The 19,418-nt window shown below is 40.2% G+C and overlaps 1 protein-coding gene across 1 annotated transcript in view; it reads left to right on the top strand.

The window, feature by feature from the left end:
• The first annotated feature begins 16,541 nt into the window (after window positions 1–16,541).
• Window positions 16,542–19,418, top strand: part of LOC111225043 (plexin-B2-like) — a 176,042-nt gene continuing 173,165 nt past the window's right edge. Inside the window, exon 1 of the mRNA XM_022749789.1 lies at window positions 16,542–16,880. The gene's annotated coding sequence lies outside the window, so the exon portion shown is untranslated. The remainder of the gene's footprint in view (window positions 16,881–19,418) is intronic.

The following is a 19,418-nucleotide window of genomic DNA, read 5'->3' as shown; positions in this document are numbered from 1 at the left end:
GTAAAATTCAGTCATCTGCTTTGAAGTTTTTCATCACATCCTCCACCAGCCCAAAGATGACAGAGCATCGTTTTCTTTGACACTTGAAGGTTATCAGACAGACGGCACAGATAGCAGGCAGCGGGAAACATTGATTACACATTCAGAACTTTTTTTTTCTTTTTTTTTATTGGATTGTTCTGCTAGGTGAAGCCTGTTATTCAGCAGCAGCCAGCCGTTAAAAGTCCGTAATGAAAGGATGCCAATCTGAGCGCGACGGGATTCCTGCAGATTAAAGGAAATTAGTTCCATTTTTAATCATTATCACAAACAGATGTGACAGAGGAGGGCTTGATGATTAGAGCGGGGCTGGGGGGGGCCGGGCAAAAGGGTTTGACGGATGCAGTGCTGCTGGGGGTTACAGCCCAGACAGATCCTGTCAGCTCAAACTGCTTTAAATATCATAAATTACCCACTTACTCACCTGTGGAGTCGAGGTTCACACCTTTTTGTGACATAAATTCACAGAGCTCATCATGGTGAGACGACATGAAGATAATGGAACAAACATTAATGCGTGTTTTCCTTAGTTACAGTGTTTCTATGATAACAACTTCTCTCTTGTCTCACCACTGCTTAATAGAATTACACACTTAAATGCATGGAGTCACGCATCAGTCAAAACTAATTTGGATTGTCAGAATTTATTTGCATCAAAATCACAATTGTTTTTCCGCTCAGATGCTTATTGTACAAATCCTGCATCAAATTTTGCTTCACTGGCAAGTGTGAGCCTGCATAGTGAAATAAAGGGCCGCTTAAACTGTGACCTAAACCTTTATTCACTCCCATATCACATTTCCTTGACACCATGACAGTCTACCGTAGGTTTTTCCAACATTTCTTAGAACCACTCTTTGGCCACTAGGAGGTGTCCTTGTTTTATATTTGTAAAGTGGAACAACAGCAGAGCACAGTTTGAAGTGTATTTGTAGTTGTGTTCTCAGATCTAAAGATTTTCCATGAATGGTATCTTCCTCTGTTCAGCCATGCTGTCAGTCAGAGCCCATTATACTCACTGGGATATTGTTCTTTTTTTTTTAAATGTATTTATTTGAAATATGAAATGCATTACTTTAGATGCAGCACTGATGGTAATGGAGTTCACCGTAATATTACCTTTGTTTAACTATCAAGGAAACAAACACCGTAAAGTTTTTGCCTCGGAACACCTTTCCCTTTGATTTATGGCTTCGGTGTGTTTATGCTGCACACCTCAAAGGGCAGGTCACAGATGACAGCAACATTCACATATACTGTAATATCATACGTGAAGTTATTTATTTCTGCTGAGCGCGCTTCTCGGTTTTCAGCAAAACCTGCGGAAGCCTTGGGCACAAATCCAGACAGGATGTTCTGTGTTCACACTGGTACACGGCGTTCAGGTCGGCCTTCATCAAGGACAGAGGGGCGTTGGGAGCAGCGATTTCAGAGCTTTGTATTCATATCAGACCTGTAGTCACAGTTAGAGTCAGAACACTGACAAAAGAAAGAACAATAAAAGAGGAGAATCACATCTTAGAAACAATATTTAGCGCTTTAATTGTGACAGTCCAGGCCTGGTGTCACCCAGCTGTGATTTGATGGAAAGAGCCAGTGGGTGTGTCTGTATAGTTAATGTAGAATTGATCTTATTGATAAACTCAGCCTGACTTTATAACCATAATACAATAAAATACAACTTTATTGTCTACCCCAGCCCTTTGCAGAACATTAGAGACAACAACAACAACAACATGTGAAATGACATAAAACTATTACTAATATGGATTATGATGTCCTCTTCAGAAAAAGTATTAGTAATGAAAATTAAATGTTTAAAATTCCAGCTGCGTTAGAAATGAAAGACCTTTTGGAAACATTTGTTTTTGCCAGAGGCATCTTAAAACCTCCCAGGAGGGCAGCAATTCTAACTAACACAAACATACAGGGTATGGAAGACCACAAGTGCCACAGAAATAATAATCAGGCACTTCATTAATGAATGACTAATTGTACCAAAAGGTGCATTAATACATTTGTTTGCAATTTTTTTTTTTTTTTTTTACAAAGTAATGTATTATTTGATATTTTAATGGGCAAATAAAAAGAGGAATTAAAAAAGAATTTACGAAGAAATAAAATCCATCATTTAATTATTCAGATAAAAAAAGATGCTTTACAAAAACTACTTAAAACAGTTAAGTGCATCGTTTAGAACCACATTACCGAATTCATGAATAAATAATGGAATTTAAAAATCAATTTGAAAAAGCAGTTTAAAAAGACAAATAAACTACTGGGTTCACAAATTGAATTATACAGAATACAGATTTTAATCAGGGATTTAAAAGGTCATTCTCCCCCCCCCCCCCCCCCATTTGCATTTCCATTTCCTATTAGCTATTCGATTTACTTAGTCATTTGGCCTCTCCATTTAGCCTTTATATGACACTTTGGGCCTTGTGCTGGTAAAACAAGGTAAACCAGTGCAAATTAGTCATGGGATGTAACAACTCACTGAAGCTGGTACAGTTCATCCTGAGGGGAACATGAACATCTGTACAACTTTTCATAACAATCCATCCAATATTTCAGTTGACCAACCAACATTAACCATCTCTAGAGCCACGTCTTTAGCATGACTAAGCATAATGGAATAAGTGGAAATGAGCTAAATGAGATCACGCCACGTCTGTTTGGGCCAGAGTTAAATTTATACTCAACATTTCCGAAGATAATCATTTATACACACAAGGTAAAAAAAAAAAGAAAGAAATTAAATCCAACCAAAGCACCAATTAGTGCCACCACTAGTTATGTGATGAATTACTTTGATGCTGCATGACGACAGGTATTATATCACCTGTTGTGACATCTTTAGGTTCCAAGGTCTTTCTGTTTCATGAAATAACTATAACACAGCACTTAAAACTTCTTTCTCTTCTTCTTGTACTTGATCATGAAATCTTGTTTGATTCTGTTCTGAATGATACTTGGGTTGTAGAAAAAAGAAAACAACCCAAAGGATTCGTTTCATACCTACATGCATTATTAAAGCTTCTCTCAAGTCCCTCATTTGTGGTAATATATGGAGGTAACCTTGATTCTGAATTGGTCGCAATTTTTCCAAGAACCCACAGACACCGTTCTTATTAATACCAAGGAGACTTTGGAGGCTGCACATTCTCCAGTTTGAAAATGCTTTTGATGGAGAGAACCATCCGTCATTGTTTACTTCAGCAGAGAAGGAGGCTTGTGTAGTTTGCTGGGCTGGTGCGAATTGGTGCCATTGAAATGCTAATAGTTGAATGGGGAATTTACTGTGTCACATGACATTCTTCACCTGCGATTGTTCGTGTGAACTCGCACTGAGGTGTTGGAAGCTGAGAGGTCTTTGTATGAGCTTTCGGCTTCCTATCGCTCCTGCACACACATTTACTTTGGATTCATGTATATCTGAGAATGTGTTGGGGGGAAAAGTGTGTTTTGTGTTTATGTGAGTGTCTTTGTGAACAAATCATATTTTTTTTATAATAGATGTACATGTTTTAATGTTAATCCAGTGCTTTCAGCTGCATCTTGTGGCCTTCATCAGCGGATTAGATTTGTTCAGTTCTCTTGAAGATTTTTCAGATGTGGTTCGGTTTCCATGGCAACTGATCAAACTTCATCCACTAATGAAGGATGCAGCTAAAAGCTAATAAAGGATTCAACACATTTATTTAGAAATATTCAAACAGGTGTTTATAAAGTCAAGAATGAAATTTAAAGCTCCATAATCCTGTATGTTTGTGTTTGTTTGACTTCCACACATCACACAAATTAAATGAGAATAGTGACGTTTTCTTAAAGAGGTGAACTTGTAAATGTTATATAAAAGGCTGAACTTAAAGGTCCCATATTGTCTAAAGGTAGATATCCATGTGTTGTTTGATTATAAAGCAGGTCTAGGTTTTATATTAATACTGTGAAAGTATCAAAGCCTCAGTCAACAGAGAAATGCACACAGCCTGTATTCAGAAACTGAGCCTGTAAAACGATCTGTCAAGACTTCTGTAACTTTGTGATGTCACAACGATACAGCCACCGCCCTCAGCCATGCCCCAAGCCCCGCCCACCTGGACCCACCGTCCAACCTTGCAGGATTTCCTCTTTACCTGAAATCTGCCATATCTTTATTCAATCATTCAAAAGACGGTGAGCCAATCAGAAGAGACGATCAGAGCCTCCTCTCTTCTGATTGGCTCACCGACCTGTTGTTGCCAGAGCTCCAGAGAGAAGCCTGAGAGAGGAGATGCAAAACTATATTGAGATGGTTTTTGGTTTCCTAAAAACCACAAATATAATTTCTTATGGATCAACACTTCAAACAAATAATTCTCAGCATTGCTGAAAACACTCACAGGTAAAAAAAAAAAAGCTGCTCGACAACTGCAGTGTCTCCTATTGATCTCAATCAATCTGTGACCCATGGGGAGAAACTAAACAACCTTTCAGTCAAAAAGCTATTTTTAAACCACTGACCCAGCGGACATACTGAACAACACTGGAGAGATGTGTCTATTAGTCCAGACCCTCTGTACGTTTATAAACCTTGTAATTCAGGCTCAGTATCTGGCTGGGACCTCTTAGGGATCGTTGTGGATTTCCAGTGTACAGACTCAACAACTGGATATATCATGACACATTCTGGATGTAGATTTTACCATGAGGACAACCAGATATGGAGGACAGGATCAAGAAGTGGATGTCTCTTCAGTGCCTGTTTTAGAAACTGGTGAGCTACTAGAGATGCAGCAAACAGCTGGCAGACAGATGATATACGACCACATCCTGAGAAGCAGTGAGTCAAATCAATACAACACTTTAAGGATTAATTAGCAGGTAATGTGAGGAGTTGTTGAAATAATCACAAGCAGTGTAGGTTTCTTTAAGTAAAAAGGTAAGAAAAGGTTGCAGGATAAAATGTTGAGGTAAGAGGTTATAATATATGAGTCACAACCGCCACAGTCACCTTTTTACCCTGAATGTCACTTTCTCGCATTAAAAATGTGCACATGTAAAAATACTTTCAGCTCAAAACACCAGCAGTCAGCAGCTTCTGTCCACCCACATCAATTTCAGCCCTCAAACTCCGATGTAGATCCAGCCCTGCGTCTGCTCTCGAAGTTCTTTATTAAATAAATTGCCCATTATTTTAATGCTTCAGTCAAATCTCGGTCCTTGCTGGATCAAAAGACACCGCATGCCCTTTATCAGCATAAATTATTCAGCACATCCCCTGACAGGTGGAGCTGAGGGACAACAAATACGAACATACCTGTCATCCATCTTGTTAAATATGAACAAATCGGCCTTTGTTTACGAGTGGCGTAGGACCTTGGGCCAGACTTGTGGGGATGTGCTGCTTCCTCTGGCAGAATACTAAACCGGGATTTTTTTTTGGGGGGGGAGCATGAACGTGGACACACAGGTGGTGGATTAACATGGAAACAACGCTGGCAACATCCACCAAAAAACAATCCCTGCGGAGCGAATCACAGTCACGAAGGGAAGAATATCAGCAGCAACATGCACACACATGTACTATAGATACAGTACATGCCCTAACAAAGGCTATGTACAGGTCATCAGCCCCTGCACACACACACACACACACTTGCTGGCAGTAATCAGAGTGCAGTGTGTTTTTCTCAGCGGTGTAATTCATCAAAGTGACGGCTGCCAATGAGTCTCAGTCAGCCAGACAGCCACAGCTAATCAATCATCAATCTACCTGCGCTTTGTCTCACAGCCTTCTGCAGTCACCATATTTTCAGGACACACACACGCACAGGGACTCAAACGCTCTCTTAGCACGGCCTCGTCTTGTAGTTCCTTGCAATGTCTAGGTCAATGTGTACAGCAAAGCACTAACGTGGCCTGAGTTAGGGGTTGAATTCCCCCATTAGGCTGTCTGGAATAAGTAAGTAATCACACAGCGGTTAGCATGTTTACTGAGAACAGCAGGGGTTTTGTTTGAAGGTACTCTGAAACGCATGTGCTTTCTCTGAGAGTGAGATGAGGAGTCAGGGGCGGGGCAAGTGAAAAGGGGAGGAGGGGGTAAAAATACCTCCACCAACACCTCTAAAAATGTGTCTTCGTAGTTTATCTTGTGTGATTAACCAGTACACACACAGATGTATAAGACAGACATTCACACCAACTCCTGCTCAACAAATTTACGTTTTTCTTTAGCGCACATTGTATGAAAACAATAAAGTCAATGTGATATTGATATTTCCACTCCGCACATGTTTCAAACTATTTAGAAAATACTCTGCTGTGATTAAAATTTTGTTTAACGTAGTTTTTTTGCGACATAAAAAGTGGAACGAAAATGAAAAACTGTGGCTGAAAGCTAGTCTGCTCTTACTTCCTCATTGAGAAATTCTGGATCAGGCCCCGCCCACCACCACCTGCTTGCTCCAGGTGGACAGGTAAAAGAGCAGAGAGTCTGTTGAAACTAGAATCAGAGACTAGCAGGTTACGGTTAGCTTAGTTAGCATCTTTTATTTGTTTATGTTGTGTATTAGCTTGTAACTGGCAGTGGCCGACACAGTGTTAATGGTTGTGCTAATGCAAACTCTCGCTCTCTGTACTGACAAGGTTTCAGGTGTATTTAGCCACGCCCCCCCCCCCCCCCCCCCGTCCCTGCAAGCTGACAGGATTGGTTCTTTGGTTATATGACGAATGAAACCCTGGCTGTCATTGGTTAAAGGTGGAAACACTAGTCATGGCGTTGACTAATTATTTCGTTACTGATATTTCTTATAAAAAACACCAAAACCAGAAAATCATTTTCATCGGAGCAGGTCTTTAAGGAACATTTGTATTTATTGAAACGGGGAATTTGTCTATCGAACAAATACAGTTATTTGTATTTAGCAGTTAAAAGCGTTTTTTTCCTTTATCTTCAGAAAGACTTAGTCCATCAAACCCACTGTTGACTCTGCTATACTATTACTACTATACTCTCCCTGCTACTAGCCTAGCCACCAGTCACCCCCATCAATACCAGACTGCATTATGTTACAGTAACAGTAGTATCACTAGTAACAGTACTCCCTCTCAACAGTTGGCAGCGGTCTATGAATAAATTGTGTGGCGGAGGGCATTTAAAGAGCGGGGCAATTAATCTTTCCCAACACATTGGCCGTGTTGTTAACAAGTCCCATATTGATGGAGGTAAGATATTCTATTTGTTCCTTAATGGACTTGAGGAATCGCTCAATTTGTTTCTTCCATAATTGCAGAGAAGATGAACCCGGGTCTCTATGATTCCCTTCGATCAATACTCATTTTCCAATCTTGTATCCTGTTCACAGACGGGAGCATAAATTGGTGCGTCAGCGAATTCACTTTGTTGAGGCTTTAACTAATCCTTGTGTCTGTCGTATGTCCAACTGTCTTTGTCATTTATGAATAGACAAGTAATCAAATAAAACACTTTCATATCACTTATAGGTAAAAACAAGACTCTTTGTGTTTGAAGGTTTTCTTCCATCAGTAGTTGGTATGCTGGATCATTGCCTCCCTTTTCTTTCTATGAAACACAAAACAGCGCTATTCTGTCTCTTTAAAGGCGTCATTACAGAGACTATGAGAGAAAAGGTTTTTACCCAGAGAGAAATGAAGTGTGAGGAGTGGGTGTACTGCAGAAAAACAGCTTCATTACACCGGGAAGGAGTGAATAGGGGTTTTTAAATAACATCCTGAATGCACTGTGTTTCACTGTACTGTGCCGCTTTCGCATGCTATTCAATTTACATCCCACTCCGCCTGTTATGTTATACCTGGGTTTTTTTCTTCCATTTTCTCTTGCTGTATGACACACGGCAGGTTTAGATCCATGCACTGTGTTTTGGTCTGATGATGTATGGGGGCAATATTTAGCCTTGCATATACATTTTTCTTATTTTGCACTTCTCATCTGCAGTGAAACCCACATTTACAGGATGTTAACACACCTAAAAGAAATTCATTAGTCTGGCTTTCAGTGGAGAATGGTACACCGTGTCCACCCTAATGCAGGTTGCCTGGAAAATGCATCTTTTTGTCTCCAAAATCGGAGCCTTTCCCATCTGAATGGAGAGAACTGAGCCTTGCAAAGCACAAATGAATGGTTGTCAGATGCCTTACAGTCACCTTCGAGCCACACTGTGAGTCTCCTTTCATGACATATGTTTATGACTTATATTTCCATTGAGAGACGACTGCACAGGTATGAAATTTAATCGAGGGGTCAGTGCAGCAGCCTGGGAATTACAGTCAACTGTGGCTGGCAGGCAGCATTTATGACCCTCAATCAAATCTTTATTTTCTACCTGTGTAGTCGTTTCACAACAGAAACAGAAGAAAGAAAAAAGTCCTGACCTGTGACCTGTGTTGTTGACAGAGATTACAAATCAAAGCTGTATCATGTTATGGAGTACTTATTCAGTGGTCCGTGATGAAAGGGGGCTTGCCTGCTGTCAAAAACAAGCCCATAGCTCATCTGTGCAAGCAGCTTTCCGTGACTTATAGTTACATTACAGGTAGACGACCTCTAGCAGACGTGGTAATTACGGGAGCAAAAGGGGGAAGTCAAGTGACGTAGCATGAAGAGCAACAAAGTCCGAATCACAGCGGTGGTTTGGGTGTATGGATGGATTCTTTTATCCATGATCGCCCCACAACCTTAATACGTGTTTGTTATTGTAACCGTGATGATACAGGTGCTCAAAGTATTTATTTTAACCCAAAGCTAAGAAGGAAGTTTGTGCCTAAACCTAACCAAACCATAGATATGTCCCAACTCAGGAGGTCGCATCCTTCGGACGACACGTTCGACGAAGGCATGACTGAACCAAAATGAGACGGTCTAGTCTACAGAGGATTTCCTATTTATCCTCTGCTGCTGTTTTATGTGTGGTGTCCACCTTGTTCTCTTTTTTGAAAAGTGATTCATCAATGATGCGCAATAAATATAGGGCTAGGTTGGGCATGCCTGCTTCTGGTATGATCCTGCAGGTCGTATCCCAGGGAAGGGCCTACAAACTTATATAGTCGTTTTAAGTCGGAGGACTCCTGGCAGCACAACCTGGAGACACTGTGGCGTGTCCTCTCCCATCATCTTCAACACAGTATTCAGTATTGAATGTTAACAGGTGCGATCTCACATGTGTGACTGAAACACACTGAAACATGTGCTTGTAGCATTCACATGTCTGTATGAGTCAGGATTTGACCCTGATGAAGGTGTAAAAAGGCCTTTTATGTAACATCTGGACTAAAGCAGTAGCAGTCTGCTTTGTGTTTTTCCTCTTCCTGTGAACATCATCTTCCCCATTTGACACAAATATTTAAAACATATCTGGATTACATGGCATTAGTGTCATTGACTTTGGACAATTTACACACATTGAATAGCTTCACAAAAACACTCAGCATCTTTAAACTTTCATCCTTCATAAACTCCATTTTGAAATCTTAAATGTCGCCATAATGCTGATCGCGCCGCAGTGTTTTCAGTGTTTTCTCGAAATGACTCAATTTAAATGCGGCGTCAGTCTGGCTCTGCTGTCTGTAATGTAAACAGTTCATTTAGATGATGAGAATTTTTATTGGCTGAGAAACACAGCTAATGTTTATTGCACATTTAAAATGGAGAGTAAACTGGGTTTCAGATTGGCAGCTTTGACAGAGCAGAATATTGCTTGTGTGTGTGTGTGTGTGTGTGTGTGCGTGTGTGTGTGTGTGTGCGCGTGTGTGTGTGTATGTACCTACACAGCTTTGCTCTTCACTGTCCTTCAACAGTTCAACAATCTCATTTACATACTCATAAATCATTCACGTCTGACATCTCTATCATTCAAACTCACACACACACACACACACACCTGTCACACACACCTGTGGGCACTGTAATAATGAGGTGTTTGAATACCTCTTTCAGCTCAAATAAAAATAGCCCACACTTTCCCATGGTTGGATGGATGGATGGATGGATGGATGGATGGATGGATGGATGGATGGATGGATGGATGGATGGGTAAACACGTCAGACTGAGACCTGGGACACCACTGTTTGTTTCCTGTTTCCTGTCAGTCACTGTTGGTTTCTTTTAACCATGACCACCATGATTTTTCTTTACCTTTAACTAAATGTTTATCTTTGTAACCATGACGACGGAAGGATTCAGAGTCATTTCAGATACAGCTCTTACATAAACAACCATGTAGTTTTTAATCACTTCTGTGAGTTATTTTTTTTCTTGTGCAGTTTGTGATAAAATAATGTGAAAAAGAATCCAGCAATGCAAGTGTAAACAAAATACAAAATACAGTAATAAGTAGTTCTTCAACTTTAGGGACATTTTTGCAGACGTGATTTTTGTGGGTTTTTTTCTGTTTCTGTTATTTTGCCGCGCCTCAGTTCAAAGATAATAATGACAGTGAGAAATAGAGAGACGGGCAGTTAGCAGGAATGTATTATCCATGGATGACTGACCACACACGCTGGCATGTGGAAAGGTGACCAGACAACATGAAGTCAAAGGTCACGGGTCACTATCTGGCTTTGAGGGAGGGCAGATGGGGCTTAACACCGCATCTGTGAAGGAGCGAGACAAAAAGACGTCTAAAGAAACAAGAGAACAAGAAAACAACGTTCAAACAATGTAGTTTACAGGATGACTGTGGTAACCTCTGGCTCCCAGTTGTCAGATGAGCCAAGTGATCGAATCCCACTCCTGACGTAGGTTTGTACCACAAGTTTCATCCCCCTTTATGGGGAAGTAAAAAGTTAAAAACTTGTTTATTTTTACCGTTTATTTTAATTTCTTCCCAATCAAAACTCGTTTATCAATTTTAATTGACTGTGATTGTCCTGTTGAGTCCACAACCATCATAGCAGCATTATGGAGCAGTGCTTCCAGCTCAAAGCTCATGTAAACATGTTGAAGTTAACCATTTAGTGCGTTAGCATGCCAACATTTGCTAATTAGCAAAAGAGCACAAATTGCAATCTGACCTGCCGTTGGCGCTGGAGGAAAAGACAGAGGATCACCAGAGTACTTAGGGTTCATCCTCTGAGGACCATGAATGTTTGTATCAAAATTTGTGCCAATCCGTCCTCTAGCTGTTGACATATTACAAGGAATAAGGGAAAACCTTGACCTGCTGCTGGTGGTCGAGATAAAGTCAAGGGACCTCCAAAGTAATCAGGGTTCGTCCACTGGGAACCATGAACATCTGCACAAAATTTCATAGGAAACCACTGAATAGTTGTTGAGATATTTGAGTCTGAACCATAATGGTGGACCAACAAACATTGCTACGCTGCTAGCAGGATTAAAAATACTGAAAAATATCAACTACTTACAACTGAACTGCAGTTAAATCTTTGATCTCATCTCACATCTCATTTGACATAACTGCAACTATAATCGCACCGTAGTTATCATGCACAGATATAAGGTTTTTGATTGGTGATAATGTCGGTAAGCCTGAACGTGGGCAGAAGCTGCAAACAAGCTTTGCTTAAGTCCACATGAGAGAAGATGAGAGGCAGTGTGTATGACTGTGTGTGTTTCTGTGTGTGTGCCGACCCAAGTCTACATAATGTGTATTGTCTGGTATCAGGGTTTCTCTGGCACACATGAAAGAGTGTGTATGCAAGAGTGTGTGTGTGTGTGAGTATTTGCATCTGCTTTGTTTGAGAAGGCACTGTAAACACACACACACACACACACACACACACACACACACAGCCTGGTCATTCCAACACTGTTTAACAGCTCACTTAGTCGACCAGTCAACCCCGCAAACCAGAAACACTGTCAGTCAAGCAGACATTTATATGATCAGCAAGTCAAATACCCAGGCTGACACACACACACAGACACACACACACACACACACACACACACTTGTACTTCTATCTTTGTGAGGACCCTTGTTTACAGCCCCTATCCCCTTACCCTGACCGTAACCATCACAGCTAAATGCCTGACCCCAACCCTAACCTAAACCTTTGTAACCACCCATCCATTAGCTACGCCACTTGTCCTTTGAGGGTCGCAGGGGGGCTGGAGCCAATCCCAGCTGACACTGGGTGAGAGGTGGGGTACACCCTGGACAGGTCTTGATTGTGAGCTGAACCTTCAAACCAAGTCTTGACCCTCAAACAGCCCTTGAAGTTGTGCGGACCTCACTTTCCCCAAATGTCCTCACTCTGTAAGATCTATAAATCTCAAACTGGTCCTCACAAAGATAGAAGTACAAGCGCACACACACGTACAAACACAAACACATACACATCCAAGGCAGATAATTACCCACTCAGGTGAACAGGAAGTTTGTCAGCCAGACTGATGAGTTAACTAGTAATTCAGTCAGTCAGCCAGTGATTTGCCACTTAATGAGTTTCAGTTCAACATGACACACCCTCACTGTGTGTGTGTGTGTGTGTGTGTGTGTGTGTGTGTGTGTGTGTGTGTGTGTGTGTGTATGTGTGTGTGTGTGTGTGTGGGTAATTTTCAACATGTTTCCCATTCACAAACAGCCATGGATTCATGAGCAGCTAGTCTTCATAACTACATCTCCCATGATTCTTAGCGTGTTATGGCAGTAAACATGGTCAGAAACGTTCTTTTTCTTCTTGTTTCATTAAGATTAGTGGAACAAAGGCTGCAGCTTTAAACACTGAATCTCTTCAATCCTAAATTTAAATAAGTTCTTTTGTAACTTCAGTAACCATCATGCATGGTCAGATTAACCTCCCAGGGTGCACTGGGGCAAAGAATTATTGACCCCCACCATACATGGCACTTTCATTATTTCCCCATGAGGCACCAAGACACCAAACTGAGCTGAAATAAGTGGTTAATCAATATTAGCCAATGGAGAGGAAGCTAACAGGCAACAAAAATGAAAAAGATTCACTGGTACCAGCTTCTCAAATGTCGGTAACAGTTTTACCAGTTTTCCATGATAATAATGCAAAATCTTTGCATTTTTGACCGTTAACTTGTCCCTCAGAGAAAAAATGACAGACAGTTTCTCAATTTTCTAACAGAAAACATCAATCAGTCATTAAAGAAAGTAATTGTATGAAGTGCTTGTATAAAATAACTCTTGGTTGGAGCCTTACAGTCGTCCTGTGGTGGAATAACACTTCCTCGCTGGAAGGTTTATGATTGATTACCTAAAATATGGAAAACAAAAATTAAGCAATTTGATAAAACACAACTTTAAGCTCAATATTAAGTCTTAAAACTAGTTTATAAACAGGGTCCCTCTAGAAGACCGGGACCAAGATGGAGGGTGGAGGACCGGTCAGAGTTGATACTGTGCAAAAACACATGGAGTAAATCAGCTTAGCTTGTTGACATGTTCTCCAACAGTTTAGATTTCCATCCAATGTAGGTTGTCTATAGAGAGCTGTGCAGATAATTGGCAGTAAAAGTGAAACATTCTTCTTTAACGCGAGCCAGTCTGAACCTCATTAGTGAGACTTGTGACTAACAGGGTGCAGCTCATCCTAAAACACTTCCACAGCAGCCGGATCGAAGCACAAACTGAAGACGGATATCAGACAATAGATCCGCGCTGAAAGCTCCCAGCAAATGTACATTTCCACCATCAGGCAGAACAGGCAGCTTATAGACACGAACGACTTCATCACAGACACCTTCAGGTGGTTGTGATCTGCATGACTCCGAATCAATCTACTCTCAGGCTGGACCAATCAGAGCAGAGCTGGATAACACCGTCTGACACTGATATATAGAGGACAAAGTATGCCTCTATAAAAATGACAAAAATATACATTTACATAAAAATATTATACAAGATATTAAATTAATAAATAAAAAAATACAATCAATAATTTTAAATTAAATAAATACTTGTAAATATATAAAATAATTAATATAATGTATATAAAGTGTTAGATCTAATACAGTACATTAATAACTACAATGAAATGCAAAGCATAAACCATATTAATCATCCTTAAAATTAACGACTAGAAATACACATTGTTGTCCCTTACTTAATTAGACAACTAAAATATTATAATTTTCTACTTTAGCTTATATTCTACTTTATTCTATAGTTTGATTACTTGTTAGTAGATCATTTTATTGTTGGTTTTGCTCTTTTTGTGGGATTTACTCACGCTAATAAGAATAGAAACTGAACTGAACAGAACTTAAATGTGTGTGTGTGTACCTGTATATATGTGTGTGTGTGTGTGTGTGTGTTGTATCAAAACTCAAACTTCATTCCCTGTCCATGACACTTGACCTCTCTACACTCAGCTCCTCTAAAACACACACACACACACATATACCCTCACAGCAGCAGCTTATTCCGCTCCACATAAATCACTGCAGCCATACCAGGCGACTTGCACTGCTTCAAGTTGCTCTAATGCACTGATGCCTACTGTAACATTCAGGAGACTTATGAAACAAAAGGTTAGGCCCCTGAATGGCCCAGTGTCAAGGATTACTTCTGAGACAAATTCTCCAACAACAAAGCCTCCATTGTGCCCCACCAAGCCCTTGAATTAGCAGCGGGGGCGACTGCACGCTTAACTGGGCTTGACAGCGCGACTACTCTCACAGACCTCTCTGAAGATTTACTCAGATTGCTTCGATCTGAAATGACTAAAAGATTTAAAGAATGAAACGAGAAAGAAAATGTATAGATAAATGGAAAAATAAATCCAATTGATGTCTGGGGAGAGTCTAAATAGATTATTTTTTAATATAGATTAAACTGTCCATAATCTATTTAAAAGTAGGCCTCAGTCTAAATATGGATTAGGCTGCAACATCTGTCAGAAAAAAGCAGCAGTTTCTTCAGGGGATTCTGTTTCCTGCTGTCTTTTTATTTTCAGAGAAACATCAGCTTGTTACTCGGTTTAAGGAAGTGTTTATGTGGTGATCACTCCGACATTAAATCCTGTTATTTTCCTGATTATTTAAAGAGGTTTTTGGTTTTCTTCAATGGCCTTCAATTTAAACCCGTGGGACTGAGTTTTAGCTTCCAGCGTCAAGTCATGAAGAAGGAAGCGTTCGTCTTCCTGTTGCAATTTTCAAAATAAACCTTTTTTCATTTTATTTTATTTTATTTTTTATCAAAGCCTGGTTTTTGACAAAAACAACGTACAGAATTTAAAAAAAAATGACAGTATCTCAAAGGGACGCTGTAAGTTTTTGTTATGTCATACGTGTTTCTCACCAAATCCACAAATGATTTTTCAGCCCTGTGTATTGATTTATGTGGCAAAAGTGTCCATTAATGGCACTTGAGTCTTTTTTGATTTGATTTTTGATTGTTTGTCATCTTTATTCAGTAAACTACAGAACAAGGAAGTGATAAAATAAAAACGAAACCAGACAAAAGTAAGAGTAAAAGACAACAGAAAAATTTGAATTTCAAGAGCAAAGTAAATATATTTATTTATACAATGTTTTTGCTGAAATTGAAACATTTACTTTGCCGTGACTTGTGCCATCCTGAGTGAGTATGCATTTATTTGCTTCTTTCCACTGACTCTGTTGCCTATGATTTCACATCTCCTCTAACATTTGGTTAAAAGCCTCAGGCATAATCCATATCCTTTACATAATTTAACTGATCAAAATATGGTAAGAAATTCACACTACTGAAGTAAAATGTCAGCTATGACAGAGGCCCTGGTCTTGTAGAGGAAGTCTGTCAAAATCTACTTTTATGTATATATATATATGTATGTATATTGATTGTTTACATTGATTTGTTGTTAAGTTGTGATTTATCAAATTAGTTCATTTTATGTGTCCAATAATTAACACATAAAATTTCCAATAAGGTTGCATTATCAATACATCTGACTGTTCATTTTTTTATTGATTGTTCAATGTATAAAATGTTGAAAATAATGAAAACTGCCCATCATTACTTCCTAAAGGGCGAGTTAACATACTTACAGTTACAGTTTTTTAAAATAAAATATAAAAAAAATTGCCAATTAATTTTCTATGAATCCTCGATTAATCAACTAATCATGTCAAATCTAGACTACTTGCTTGGGCTCCTCTTGCTTTGTATTGTCTCCCCACGATTTAAGAAGGCACGGCTTTTATTTTGAAAGAAATCCAAAGCTACTTCTGGTGTTATGCTGGGTAACTCCGTCTAACCTGACTGAACTGTGGGAGCCCACAGGCAAGGGGGGGGGTTTAGTATTGGGAGGAGGAGGAGGAGGAGGAGGAGGAAGAAAAACACTCATCCCCATACTCCCCAGTCTTGTTTCATATCGCGCCGTTTACAGCTGAGCTCCTGGCTGAAGATCCGGGGTGTGTGTATGTGTGTGCGTTATGAGCGCTTCATATTCGCACTGGATACAGAAAAAAAAACACACACACACACACACTCTCCTGCCATAGAAAAAAAAAAAAAAAAAAAACTACATGTGTGTGCGCTTGAGTGTGTGTTGGCTTAGTCACGAATTACACCTGAGCCGGGCGGGCATGTAGTTAACCGGGTTCCTGGGCGTGGGGAGGACGAAGAAAGCCGCTTGTCTACTTACTTGTCGTGGGAATATTGTTGAAGTAAACTTCAGCGGTGACTGCAGCAGCTGCGCAGCTCCGCCGCACAGTCGTTTCGCTCCGGTTCGCCTCGCCTGGACCAGTTTTCCTCACACCAGGATGTAAATTTGGGAACTTTTTGAAGGACCGGTGACACAGGGGACGAGTTTTATTGTCCAACTTTTGCTATTTTTTGGGGGAATATAGTGAGAAAACACGACTGTAGCAGTGAGAGGGACATCAGCGGCAAATTCAGAGGTAAGCAGCATTTTTGCCTTACTTTTCACTCTCATGGATATTCTTGCTGTTTTGTGCCAAGTTTCACTAAAAAAAAAAATCCTCTTTATTTCAAATCTTGTCCCGACAAGAAAGCTGTGGGGGGATTTTAAAGATTTGGAAGGTACACGTGATTTCTTATCAACGCGTTGCCCAGACAAGTCCCCTCTCTCTCGTTTAGAGAACGTCACACCGAACTCCGCTTGGGAAACTTCAAATTTAATAAATGATTGATTACTGGTACAAAAGCACGCGCACTACTTAACAAAATATGTGACGTTTTGCACACAGCACGTACGTGTTAATGATTCGGCATTAAGGCCATCCCGTAAGTAGCGCGTTATTTTCAGGTAACTTAAAAAAAAAATGATTTAAGTCAAGTAACACGCTGCAATCAATGTATTGGGAGACCATTGAGGTGTTCGGTAAGACTTTTTGGTGAGAGCCCGGGTGTAATTTGAAAGTTACAATGACATAACTTTTGTTTTAAGGTTTTGAATGTAAGCCGAAATGAAGACTGGGGCTGTAATGATTCGCTACGGTGGTTGAAACCTGTGTTGGGAGCTCTAGTCTTTGCTGAGAGGCGAAGTAATACCTAATTTTTTAATTTTTAAACTGAGTCTGGCGCGGCGATCTGTGCACATGGGAGACGACGGAATGCGTTGGGACTAATCAATACTCAGAAGAACATCTGGAGCCTCAGCTTGTGGGCTGATCCTGTTGAGCGAGTGACACGGCTTCAGTAATGTATTCCAGACTGGACTGACTTCTTCCAGTGTTAACTTCCCTTGCTGGCATTTACAGCAGCTGTACAAAACCATTATCCATTATTGATTCTCCTCATTAAGTCTGTACCAGTCCCAAGGAGGATAATGGGATGTTAGAGAAGGATTTTAAATCTCTGAAGCTGTGAGGGATTGTAACTCAACATCAGTTAGACATCTAATATAATATCCCTAATGTTGTATTCATTTGTTGTACTGCGGTAAACAGATGTTTTTTGATGGCAGTATTGATCAGAAGTGCTTGAACCATTACAGCAGCGGCTAAGATAATGATTGCATTAGTCAAATCTTTGGCCCCAAAGGTTATTATAACACATTGACCCCCATCTCATGTGTGGATCCATGAATTTCTGAAAACACTGCGCTGTTGGCCATCTGCTTCAAAGCATTGCTCTACATGATGGGAAGGTAATTGCCCATGGTGTCAGTTAATGGATCAGAATAGCCTCCACACTGCACCTTGAGCTCTGGAGCCATAAAACCATTACAGCCGCAGTGGAGCCGCTCTGTTTAGACCCAGGTTGTTGGGTGTTATGGCTAATATAAAACTCGGATCAGCCGAGCTTTCAGTTTCAAGGCTGCTTGAGCAGTTAATTGTCATGTTTTAATTTACTGCAGTCACCAGGGGGAAAGTTTGGATGTGCAGTTTTTTTGGAGTCAGTGCTGGAAATATTTACAATTTCCCGTGTACTGGATGGACACATAGCATGAAAACAAGAAATGTGGCTGAAAAAAAATGACCTTTAAACCTCCTGTGTCTGAATGAGTGATTTCAAATTTTGCCCTATCTCTCACTGATGTTTCCTGTTCAATTAATGTTTTCCAGGAAACGGCAGTTCTAATGTGTTCCTACAGCAATCGATAGTTCAAACACTCTATGTTCTTTTGAATAAGCTCTTCAGTAAATCCTTTTTTAATGTTTTTCTAGAAGCCGGGCTATTTCAGCGAAAGCCTCGACACATGCCTCCACGCACACCACAATACATACACTATCTCCTCTTTTGTGAACTGGCTGTTTAAAATTAGTAAGTGAGCGGATGAGCTTTATATTGAACAGCCTCAGGGACAGAGCGCACAGTGTTTTACATTATCTCTTGACTTGGAAATGGAGCACAGAGTTCTTGGGGTTTTTTACATTTTTTTTTATCAACATTTCTTGGAGGCAAAAGGAATTTCGTTGGTTGCCTTTTGGGCAGATTCTGCAAGACAGCTGACAGGCAATTTTATAATATACAAAGAAGGAGCTTTAAGGGAGGAAAATCAAAGGGCAACGACCTCTTTTTATTCATGTATTCATATCACATTCATGATCTGAGATGATCAGCTGGTTAACTGGATATTTTGGATGACATGGTACATGGTAGACATGTTTTTCATTCAGTAGCAGAGCTCAGGGTGTCTTGATATTGGCTTTTTCCCCTCTCTGTTTGTTTTCTAACTGGACTTTACTCTGATCTGAAGGCTCAGTCGGACCAGATTTGGTGGGATTAAATGTACTCGTGTTGTGGTGAAAACCAGGCTGGACTGGAAGTAATGTGGGTAGGGTCGCTGGAGTTCACTAAGGTGTCCTTTCTCTTGGTTCTTCAAGCGACACTTGGCAACTTCCTGACACTGTGGACCTTTGAGGGGAACGACGCTATCGTAGCTTATTAGCTTAGCAAAGATATATAACATCAACACTCAGAGCTTGATCTTTGAATCTGCTGGAGCTTGCACCATAACCACAAACACATAA

The sequence above is a fragment of the Seriola dumerili genome, unplaced genomic scaffold, assembly GCF_002260705.1.
Source record: "Seriola dumerili isolate Sdu_G_001 unplaced genomic scaffold, Sdu_1.0 BDQW01000138.1, whole genome shotgun sequence".
In the NCBI taxonomy this organism is placed as follows: domain Eukaryota; kingdom Metazoa; phylum Chordata; class Actinopteri; order Carangiformes; family Carangidae; genus Seriola; species Seriola dumerili.
This window is presented reverse-complemented; position numbering and strand designations above follow the sequence as displayed.